We start from the raw sequence: 12003 nt of genomic DNA on the forward strand, positions 1-12003 counted from the left end.
CAGTAAGACAAACTTCTACCAAACAGAGTACACAACAAACAACTTTCTGCCTCAGCTGTACAATCTAAAAGTTAAAAGTCCCGGGAGTGCCATCCTGAACTTGGAACGTATAGCCTTCAGAGGTAGTTTCTGGCACAACATTCTGATCTTCCTCTTCCTCTACAGAGAAATACTTCTCAATCAAGTTTAATGAAGCTTTGTACACAGACTCATTTTCATGGTTTTGTAGAGCTTCAATTTTGTCCAAACCTCCACATTCTTCAATCGTTATACTAAGTTTCTCAGTTTCACCTAGTTTCTCAGCAGCCTGAAAGATGTTTGAAATGGCATCCAGAATAACCAGAACCAGAATAATTTTGGTGTCTTTTGCAGTTAAGAGGTTCATCAATGGTTCTATTATGCCACAATGAACGAGGTATACAATCTGTTCAACTGTCCCACCACTTGTATAGTTGGTCACAGCCCAGACAGCTTCCTTTTGTGTCTTAAAGTCTGCCTTAGAGAGAACACCAACGAGGAATGGGACTAATCCATGATTCACAACTTGCTGTATCTGGTCCTGGCGACCAGCTGTAATGTTTGACATTGTCCACGTAGCTTCCTTCTGAATATTAGTTTTGGGGTTCGTTAGGAGGCTGGGAAAAACAGCAAGTGCTCCTGCATCTATTACAACCTGAGTCTGTTCATCTGTCCCAGCCACGATATTTCCTATGGCTCTTAGTGCAGGAGTCACAATGGGCAATTCAACAGCTCCTAGAAGCTTCACAAGCTGGGGCACAACTCCTGTTTTCACACCCATTTCAATCCGTTCATTTGGACCATCACTAAGGTAGGAAATGGCACAGCAGGTATCTGCCAATACTTCTGGATCATCATGATGCAGGAGACGAACTAAGGTAGGAAGAATCTGCTCAACAGCATCTAACAGGGGTGCAGGATTCTTGTTGCGACAAAGGTTTGAAAGTGTCCAAGTAAGGTTACGTAAGTAACCACATGCTAAAGATGACATATCAGGAACTGCAAGGAGAGCCAATAGTGGGTCAACTGCACCATAGTTGATAACCAAGTCTCAAAAAAGTGAACCATCACCTGCAATGTTTCCTAGAGCCCATACAGCTTGTTCACTGATGTGGGCATGGGAAAATGCCAACAGAGAAATGAATGCTGGGATAGCACCTCCATCCACCACAGCCTTGGTCTGTTCTGACGTCCCAGAAGCAATGTTAGTGAGAGCCCAAGCAGATTCAAACTGAATGGGACTACAATCAGTTCTGCCCAAGAAGGACACAAATTTTGGAATCAAACCAGCCCGGATTATGTTGTCTATGGGGGGCTGTTTTTCCCTAGAAAGCAGTTTCCTAGCAGCTTGAGTAGCCTGGAGCTGGCTTTCCAAATTGTTGCTATTTATGCCTTTGACAATGTCATCAACAGACCAATTTACAGTGCCCTGGTTGTTGCGGTTTTCCTGCAGTGGAGAGGTAGCATCATCAGGGAACGAGCTTACGTTTCTCCTTTTCAGCCTCTGGTCATCCTTCTTAGCTTTCCTTAGCTCCACATTAACTTCTATTCAGCGCCGCCTCATTTCTGTACTGTCTTTCCCCTTGTTCTTGAATCTGTTAAGGCGAGCAGCTGGTGAATTAGCATTCTCGTTGGTGGACATGGTTATGAGACAAAGGGAGAAAGCTACACAGCCGGCTCAGGCTTCCACAGGAGGCGGTCCGGGGCGCGCAAGCTGCAGGACAGCTGCCCTCAAAACGTCCACCACGGATCACCCCAAACACGGTGTGTTGATTTCAGACTTTTGACCTGAATTGTGAGAGAATAAATTTCTGTTGTGTTAAGCAACCCGCTTTTTGGTAATTTGTTAATTATTTAAAATATAAATTGAGCATCTAGTAGGTGCTCCATAAATAACTGCCAATTGATATCCTTCATAAGGGAGAATTAATTAAGCCTATAATAATCTGAATAAGAGTGGCACTTCTACAATAATTTTAGATAAAACACATTCTGATGAAGGAAAGCCTCCTTTCTTTCTTTCTTTCTTTCTTTCTTTCTTTCTTTCTTTCTTTCTTTCTTTTTTTCTTTCTTTCCAAAACACACTATGGTATCATATAAAATGCTTTACTATAATTGCATTTTGAAAAGTATTATCTCATTAATATTACATAATATGAATCATAGCCATAGAAACTGACATAAATGAAGGGGATCAAATTTCATGTTTCAGAATGCTACCCACAAATAACATAAAGATTTTATCATTTACCTTTTGTTAACAGCCACAGGTGGTTTGCTGCACCCGTTACACTGGGTTTCATTAACTTGACCACTCTTGGAAAGATATTGATAAAACAAATAGACTATATTTGCAACACTTATAGGAAAAAAATGATGTGACATATTTCCTTAACTGATGAACTTTCATGATATTGTAGAGCATAGAGAAAAAAGTAATAAATAAAAGAGGAATAATGAGAATTGTTATTTTTCTCACCAAATGTTTCCAGGTGATGAACCATGCATTTTATTCAGAATGGATTTATATACTTTGTATATTCATAGTTAAATATGTCAATGAGTTGGGGAAAATATTAACTGAATGAATTATAGAAAAATGCTTACATATGGCTCATAAAAGCATGCTTAAGCTGTCAGTCATTCTGATGTTCTATCACCCTCTACTGATCAGTGGGCCAAATTACATTTAGCTTTTTCCCCCAGCCAAAGTGGATTTCTTTTTTGAAGACCAAAAACATTTTGCCAGGAGACCAGAAATAATGGTGGCTTATTGTCTGTGTTTATTTCTGTTTCATATAAATGTAGTCCAGAGGCTGAAATGATGGCTCTGTAGTCATCAGGATGCTGGTTCTTTCTGTCTTAGTGCTTCTCTATGCGTAAGCTGTATATGCTGAGCGGAATAAATAGGTGCAGAGCCTTTCAGAGAGTAGACTAGAATAAAGTCCATGTCATAGCACCGTGAAATTTGGCGTATTGGTAGTTCTGACCAAGGGTGCTGATGTGATGAGCTTGGCCCATTGCAACTAGATGAGTTTGGTGTGCTCAATTCTGGGCTACATGATACACAATAAGTTTCACAAATTGATATTCTATAAATTCATGACCACAAATGGGTACTCGTGGTGCCCCCAAATCTTGCCCAGTTTCTCTTATAGCATAGCTTTTCCATTCTCCACAATAACTATGCTATACTTTCTCCCATTTCTTCAAATTTCTGGCCCTCACATGCTCTTTTTCTGATTTTCCCTCCCTCACATTTAACATCCTCATTTTCACCAGTTCTTCATTTTTCACTGAAGGAATGGAAGCCATTGCATGGGTCCCCTTCATCTTTCCACTATTGTACCTACAAACTCTCAACAGACTTTGCATCCATTTTTCCGTTGCATTGGAGGAAGGGCATCTACAGCTGTAGTCAGCCTGTGCAGTAAGATCAATTAGGAAATTCTTGGAGCGGTCAGCTTGAGCTAGAGTGTTGACAATGGAGGGGAAGTAAAGCAGACAGATCACAATGTATTTTAGAGACAAAACTGAAAGAACTTTATGAAGTACTGGATGAAGGATATGAGGGAGAGGGAGAGGTGAAGTTGCAGAGAATATGGAGAGTTGGATTTCCTCAAGGTTATGGTTTTGCAAAATGAATAAGGCAAAGAAAGAGGGAGCACATATGTAGAGGGATATGGAAGGTAATGATTAAGATGATGGATTATGGAATGTAAGCGGAAGGAAAGAGACAAATGAGGGCGCAATGAAATGAGGACAGTGACAATACAGAAACATTAATAGATTGTAGGTCCTGGTGACATCCCTGTTCATATTACTTGCTTGTTTCTTAGGTCAATTGTCTTTTTCTTACTGATTTAGGATTCCTTATATATTCTCAACACTATTCTATGGAAGTTGTAAGGTTGGGTTTTCTATCTGTGACTCTTTTTCACCTCTTAAATGATGTATCTTGATGCACAGATATTTTCAATTTTATCAAATTTGTATTCTCTGGTTTATGCTTTTTTAATGTCTTATTTTAGAACTCCTTCTCTACACTGAGATCACAAACATATTCTTCTACATTTTCTTCATAACATTTTAAGACTTCACGTTTTACTTTTAGGTCTCTATTTCACCTGGAGTTTATTTTTGTGCATGGTATTAAGTAGGGATCAGTCTTTTACTCTTCCCAGTCTGATTTCTGCTCCACCAATTCACCGAAAATGCTGATGCATTCCTTGCCAAATCCAAAAGACACTTTACAGTCCTAGCTTTTAATTTTACTCAGCATTTGACACTTTTAGCAGCATTTTTTAAAAAAAAATTTTAAGATTTTATTTATTCATTCATGAGAGACAGAGAGGCAGAGGGAGAAGCAGGCTCCTAAGGAGCAGGGAATCCGATGCAGGACTCGATCCCAGGACCCTGGGATCATGATCTGAGCCGAAGGCAGACGCTTAACCATCTGAGCCATCCAGGTGCCTGACACTTTTAGCAGCATTTGACTCTTTTTTCTTTTTTTTCTAAAAACAGCCTCTTCTCATGCTTTCTTTAATAGTTCACTCTCCTGTTTTCTCCTACTTCTGTGAAGGCTTTCTCAGTCATCCTTTAATAAAAATAACATTAACAATAACGACCACTTATGAAGTACTTCCTATGTGCCAGGCCTCATAATAAGTATTTTTTTTACTTAACCCTCACAACAGATGTTGAGACAGAACTGGTACTGATGAGGAAACTGAGGTTTCTAGAAATTATGTCATGTGCCCAAGATCATTCAATTGCAGGCAGTTTGAATTTGAGCCCGAGCTCTTTACCACTATGCCATGCTGGCTCTGTTGCCTGCATTTGAAATGTACATTTTAGAGTTTTCCAGAGCTTGGTCTAGGGCCCTCTTCCTACTCTATCCTTTCTAAGTGATATTCTTCTCTCCTATAGGGTTAAAAGCTATCTGTATGCCAATGACTTACAAATTTATATTTCTAGCTTGGACCTCTTTCCTGAGCTGTGCATGCAATTTTGCCACCTGCATGACTCTTTGGCATCTTAACAAGTCTAAATTTGAACTCTTGATCTTAATTCCAATCTCCTGCACCTCAGGGACTGACAACTCCATCTACATGGTGCCTATGCCCGGAAACCTAAAAGTTATTTTTGATACTGTCTTAGTCCCTTCATGCTGCTGTAACAGAATACCATAGACTGGGTGGCTTATAAACCACAGAAATTCATTTCTCTCAGTTCTGAAGGCTGGAAGTCCAAGAGCAAGGCACCAGTAGATTCGGTGTCTGGTAAAGGGCCTGCTTCCTGGTTCCTAGATGCCTTCTTGCTGTGTCCTCACATGGCAGAAGGGGCAAGAGAGCTCTTGAGTGTCTTTTATCAGGGCACTTAATCCCATTGGGAGGTGTTCTCTTCATGAACTAAATACCTCCCTGAAGTCCCACCTCCTAATTCCATCACATTGGGGGTTAGGATTACAATATTAATTTTGGAAGGACATAAACATTCAGTCTATAGCAGGTATCATTTTCTCCCTCATATCCTGCAATCCTTCATAAAGTTCTTTCAGTTCTACCTCTAAAATGATCATGATCTGTCTGCTTCTCTTCCCCTCCACTGCCACCACTGACCACTCCTTTTTTTTTTTAAGATTTTATTTATTTATTTGAGAAAGAGAGTGAGAGAGCGTGCGCAGCAGAGGGAGAGAGAGAGAGAGAGAAGCAGGCTTCCTGCTGAGAAGGGAGCCCAAAATGAGACTGGATCCAAGGATGCAGGGATCAGTCATAACCTGTGCTGAAGGCAGACGCTTAGCCAGCTGAGCCACCTAGGTGTCCCTCAAGCTAACCACTGCTAACTGACCTCGCTGCACGGGTTCCTGACTTTTTTTTCCTCATTCTCCTCACAGTAGCTAGCAGGATCTTTACATACTGTTAAATTAAACCATGTTATTCTGCTGCCAAAAATGCATAAATGGTTCCTGGTGTAGGCTATAATATTTCTCACCAATATTCAGCATTCTTCCCTGTGAGAGGATCTGAAGTCAGGAAAGCATGTCACTTGTTTTGGCCAATAAAAAAAACAGAGAAATTGAATATGTCACCTACAGGCAGAGGCTTTAAGATCCACAGACTGCTTTTTCATGCTCCTTTTTCCCTTTGCCACGGCTACCAATGATGTTCCAGATAGTGGCTGCCTCAGTCCCAGAAGACAATGACATCCCAGGAGCAGAACCTACTGCTGACCTATGATGGGTATATGTACAAATGAAATATTCACCCTGTAGGTCACTGAGATTCTGAAGTTGTTTGTTATCACCGCATAACCTGGCTTATCCCCGCTGATATAATTCTATATTATTCTTGGGATAAAAGCCAGGATCTTTAATGTGGCCTGTGTTTTTAACCTCAGCTTGTGCCATTCTTTCTGTTGTTTATTATTTTCCAGTGATAGTGGCTTTCTTTTAGTTCTTTGAACTTTCTAATTTCTTTTCTTCTCAGGCATGTTAAAAATACAAGGAATGCTATTTTCCTCACTCATAATGGGCAAACCCCTACTTATCTTTCAGGTCTTGGCTTAAATATCACCTAAACATCAGGAGGACTTCCTTCATTCTCCAGTATATATTATGGTCCCTGTTATGTTCTCATAGAGTAATTACAAACTGAGATGAGTGCAATTCTCCTTCATTACACTCACCTCAGTTTGTAATTATTCTGTGAATTGTGATTTTCTATGAGTATGTTTTCAGCTGTGACAGAATACCCAGAAGAAAGTGGCTTAAATAACAAAGGTCTGACTCCTTTCTTGTCCAAACAGGTCCAGTGGAAACTGGTTCCAGAGTTGGTTCACTGGCTCAGCAACGCAATCAAGAGCTTAGGCCCTTTCCATCCTTCTGCTCTGCCATCCTTAGGTTTTTTTTTTTTAATTTTTTTTAAAGATTTATGTATTTTAGAGAGAGAAAGGGAGAGAGAGGGCATTCGACTAGGGGGTAGGGGCAGAGGGAGAGGGAGAATCTCAAGTGGACTTTCCACTGAGTGGGGAGCCCGACGCAGGGCTCGATCTCACAACGCTGATATCATGACCTGAGATCAGTCTGGTAACTGATTAGCCCCTTTAGATAGTATTTACTTTCTTTTGGATAAAATGTGTTTGTTCACTAATTTTCTCCCAAGGAGAGAATCTGGGTGTCTGAGGTCCTAATGTGGTTTACTTGTGACTTCTGTGGCACTGGGGCTAAGGGCCAAAGTGCCCGTTTAGATCCTTGGCATGCTGGTTGGCATCAGTTGGTCCTTTAAGTATTCAGTGCTGGTCTCCATTGCTCCACTGCTGTGGCTGGTCTGTTCTCTTGACTTGAGCAGTGCTTCTGGTGGCAATCCTTAGTGGCTACTGATTACAGACTCCTGAATTTCTTATCAAATCTTTCATTTAACCCACTGACCAGGTGATCAATCCCATTACACAAGAGCAGTGGGTTCCAAATTTCTTTGTTCATCCACCCACAATTGGTGTACACTTATTTAAGTATTATATATACATGCAGTTGTCAATTCATGTTAAATATTAGAAAGCTTACTTTCCCCTTGCTTTTATAAGTATAAAAAGAAGTCTTAGTATTTTCTCCCTTGGTTCCTAAGGGGTTTGGATTTCAATAACGTATGGGAATGAGAGATGAAGCCTTGGCCTAATAAGAGGAAGAGAGAGAATTGGCCCAGGATGGCCCCATGGAGGCTGATCTATCATCCTTGGCTCTGAGCGCAAAACTGAACAAACAAACAAACAAACAAAATCCTCCCCTAATAACTCATAATGATGGGGCTACCCTCTATCAGTTTGGAGTTTGAATTAAGAATATGCTGTCTGATTTTTCCAAAGAAGACATCCAAATGGCCAACAGACACATGAAAAAGTGCTCAACATTGCTCGGCATCAGGGAAATCCAAATCAAAACCTCAATGAGATACCACCTCACACCCGTCAGAATGGCTAAAATTAATGAGTCAGGAAATGACAGATGTTGGCGAAGATGCGGAGAAAGGGGAACCCTCCTACACTGTTGGTGGGAATGCAAGCTGGTGCAACCACTCTGGAAAACAGTATGGACGTTCCTCAAAAAGTTGAAAATAGAGCTACCATATGATCCAGCAATTGCACTACTGGGTATTTACCCCAAAGATACAAATGTAGGTATCCGAAGGGGTATGTGCACCCCGATGTTTATAGCAGCAATGTCCACAATAGCCAAACTGTGGAAAGAGCCAAGATGTCCATCAACAGATGAATGGATAAAGAAGATGTGGTGTATATATACAATGGAATATTATGCAGCCATCAAAAAAAGAAATCTTGTCATTTGCAACGACGTGGATAGAACTAGAGGGTATTATGCCAAGCAAAATAAGTCAATCAGAGAAAGACATGTATCATATGACCTCACTGATATGAGGAATTCTTAATCTCAGGAAATAAACTGAGGGTTGCTGGCGTGGTGGGGGGTGGGAGGGAGGGGGTGGCTGGGTGATAGACACTGGGGAGGGTATGTGCTATGGTGAGTGCTGTGAGTTGTGTAAGACTGATGAATTACAGACCTGTACCTCTGAAACAAATAATACATTATATGTTAAAAAAAAAAAGAAGATAGTAGGAAGGGAAAAATGAAGGGGGGGGAAATTGGAGGGAGACGCGAGCCATGAGAGACTATGGACTCTGAGAAACAAACTGAGGGTTCTAGAGGAGGGGGGTGGGGGGATGGGTTAGCCTGGTGATGGGTATTAAAGAGGGCACGTATTGAATGGAGCACTGGGTGTTATACGCAAACAATGAATCATGGAACACTACATCAAAAAAAATAAATTATTTAAAAAATGTAAAAAATAATTTAACATAAACTAATGAATAGGAAAGATCATTTGGGGGGGTGGCATATGATTGTCTCCACACTATACAAAGATCAAAATAAAGGAATGCATCTTTCAGTGTAAAAAAAAAAAAAGAAATGTGCTGTCTGGGAATCCCTGGCCAAACATTAATTTGAACAACAACAACAACAACAACAAAAACGGTGGTCCCAAGCAGCTTTGCCCCCCGCCAAGACTGGCAGAAGCAAATCCAGAATCAGGACTGTTGCCCAACAGGCGGGAACCCACCGGCCGGCGGGCTCGGAACCCAGAGGCTTGGGAGCGCATGCGTTCCAGGGCGAGTTGCTGCGCTGCGGGCAGCCAAGCAGCTACCCCCATTACTGCTTCCTCGCAGGCTCCCAGCGCCCGATCCCGGGCGGTGGCAGCTCCGTCTGATGGTGGGGCTTTCCCACTTTTCCGGAGAGCCTTACCGCTCTGTGACCATGCTGCGCCGAATATGGGGCTTCCTGTTGCCCACAGTGGCTGGCCAGGAAGACGAATCCGACCGCTTTTTTGAAGAGCTCTTCCGGAAGCTGGACCACCGCGAGAACGGCATGGCGGACATCACAGAACTGCAGAAAGAACTGGAAGATATGGGCCAGGACTAGGAGGTGGGCAGTCGTGCGTTCAGGCTGCACAGAGTGTGGGAGTTTGCAGGACCACTGGGACCATTAGGAGGGGGGGCTGGGACTGGGGGTGGGGACTGAGAAGACCCCTCAGCCCTTCCTGAGCTCTCCAGGCTCAGAAATTCTTTCCGTGTGAGTTGCTTCACTTAAAACTGCCTCGGTGTTGGAACACTTTCCATAAGTTTCTCTCCTAATAGTGACCTGACACGGGAAAATGTGTTGGATCCCATCTTGCCTCGATGGGGTCCAAGCCATTGAAACTCTTAAAAGGCCCGCTTGCACCATCACAACGTTAACCAAACGTCTCTAGTGAGCTAAATGCCTATGGCCTGTGTTCAAATTCCGTTAGCTTTTGGGAACTCCAAGGGTCTGTCCTGACAGCCTGTGATGGCTCAACCTGCAAGGGCATCCCATAGCTTGGGCGATGCAGCCAGCACAGCCGTTTGCTCCAGAATGCTCCTGCCTCAGGGCTGCATCATGCCCTTTGGGGACATTCCTGTTGTGCACTGGCTACTCCGCAGGCAGGGAACTGGAGATGTTCTGATCCTAACACATTAATTACAACCACGTATTTTCAGTTTAACCTAACACCGTTGAAGTATTTATATTACACTGCAACAATATGCCATACACTATAGTATAGAATTATCATTTAGCTTAACAAATGACGATATCAATACTGACTGCTGTGTTTTCAGAGAAGCCCCACTTCCACAGCTGTACATTTAACCAGCTGACCATCTCGAGTTAAAAAAATAAAGTGTTTTATTAAGCTTCTCTAAGAGACTACGAGGCCCAGCAGCAGCATGGGAGTGTTTGAAAAGGGGAAGGGGTCACCAGGTTTTCTGGAAATCTTTTTCTTGTGAGGAGACTTAATTAAATTCAGTAAGAGAAAATAACAATATTTAATGTTTCCATCTGGTAGGCTTGAATTGAATAATGGAAGTGAGGTCACACAACATGGAGTCCAGACAATCAGGGCAGTAGCATTTACTGTTAAGTCCATAATTCTTGGGATTTATAAAGTGCATGCCAGAGAAATGGGGTGATAACTACATACCCTGGATAATGCTGTGTCACATTTTGTTATAGACATTGATGATTTGTTCCCTGAGGCCTACCCAACCACAGATGCCAGTCTTAGTTATATACAGTATATATTGATTTCACTGGGTTCTCTGTGTCCAAGGCTTTCTGCTATGTTCACTTTGCATTATCCAGAAAACAAACATGACTTTGTGCCTTCCTTCTGAATTATCCCCATAATTTTAATATTCCATTTCCCTTCTAATAAAGATCTAGGTTTCATCAGACTGTCCAGAGTCTGCTCTATTTTCATTCCATTTATCCCAGTGGTTCTCAACTAGGAGTGATTATGCCCCTCAGGGACATTTGGCATTTTTGACATTTTTGATGGTCATGACAGCTGGGGATATGTGTGTGTGTGTGTGATACTAGCAGCTAGGGAATGAAGGCCAGGGATGTTGCTAAACATCCTACAGTGCACAGGAAAACAAAAGATGATCTGGTCCCAAATATCAGTAGTGTTGAGGTTGAAAAACTCTAACTTACCCGAGCCAAACCCCTTGCCATTCCCTGCACCCCTCTTCCAGTAGTTGAACTTGCCCTTTACTTCACTGAGTGAATAGAGGTGAACTGCAGTGAATTCCTTCAGATTTCTGGCCCTCTTGTAAAATTACCTCAGCTGTAAAATGGGGATAATAGTGCCTAGCTCATAGGGTTGTTATGATGATTAAGGAGCAAATAAATGAAAAATGCCTAAAATTATTTTTTAAGCTTAAAGCAGTTAGTAAGCCTCAATAAATTTGATACACGGACTATAATCTTACCTTTATTTACATCTATGCTCAGTTTGTTTCCACTAGTCTCAAGGAATGAGGTGTTTCTTCTTTTCAAATTTGGTTCTTCCAGTTACATTGTTGATTTCAGGTCCTCTTCGTCTCCTTTAAAATAGGAAAAGTACAACTTCTGTTATTCCCTTTCTTCCTCCTGTATTTTCAAACTTTTCCCCTCTAATAACAATGATCATCCCATGGCTGTGGCTCCCCGCCCAGCAATTGTCCTTTCATTTTCCTCTGTATGTAGTCTGGTCTTTGACAAAGCTATGTCTATGCTCCCTGCCTTCTCTTCTCTGTGGTGAGGCTTCAGTCTCCATTCTTTTCCTCTGTGAAAGGTCACTGAGGGCTTCTGCATTGGCACTTTGGCTCTTGGGCTCTATTCTGCGGCATGGAACACTGATGATGGCTCCTTTATTTTCTCCTTTGGCACTTTGTCTCAGTTCCCTGGCTATTGCTTTTCAGATCCCTTTATGGACACTCTTTTGGCTCACCCCTCAGACAGGTGGGCTTCAAGATTACTTTTCCAAGCTTCCAACTGTCATCCTAGTGTGGGTGATGCACAAATGGATAGCTAGCCCCAGCTTCTGAGTCTCTCCACTTCCCCCTGTGATCATA

General features: G+C 42.0%; 2 pseudogenes; one reads left to right on the forward strand and one right to left on the reverse strand.

Annotated features, from left to right (window-relative positions):
* Nucleotides 1-1717, reverse strand: LOC114203957 (importin subunit alpha-1 pseudogene; annotated as a pseudogene).
* Nucleotides 1718-9916: 8199 nt separating this feature from the next.
* The window catches only part of LOC114208093 (mitochondrial adenyl nucleotide antiporter SLC25A24-like), a 66275-nt pseudogene continuing 64188 nt past the window's right edge, over nt 9917-12003 (forward strand).

This window comes from Eumetopias jubatus, unplaced genomic scaffold (assembly GCF_037043125.1).
Source record: "Eumetopias jubatus isolate StellerSeaLion01/CBP00866 unplaced genomic scaffold, mEumJub1_p1.0 scaffold_4, whole genome shotgun sequence".
Lineage (NCBI taxonomy): Eukaryota > Metazoa > Chordata > Mammalia > Carnivora > Otariidae > Eumetopias > Eumetopias jubatus.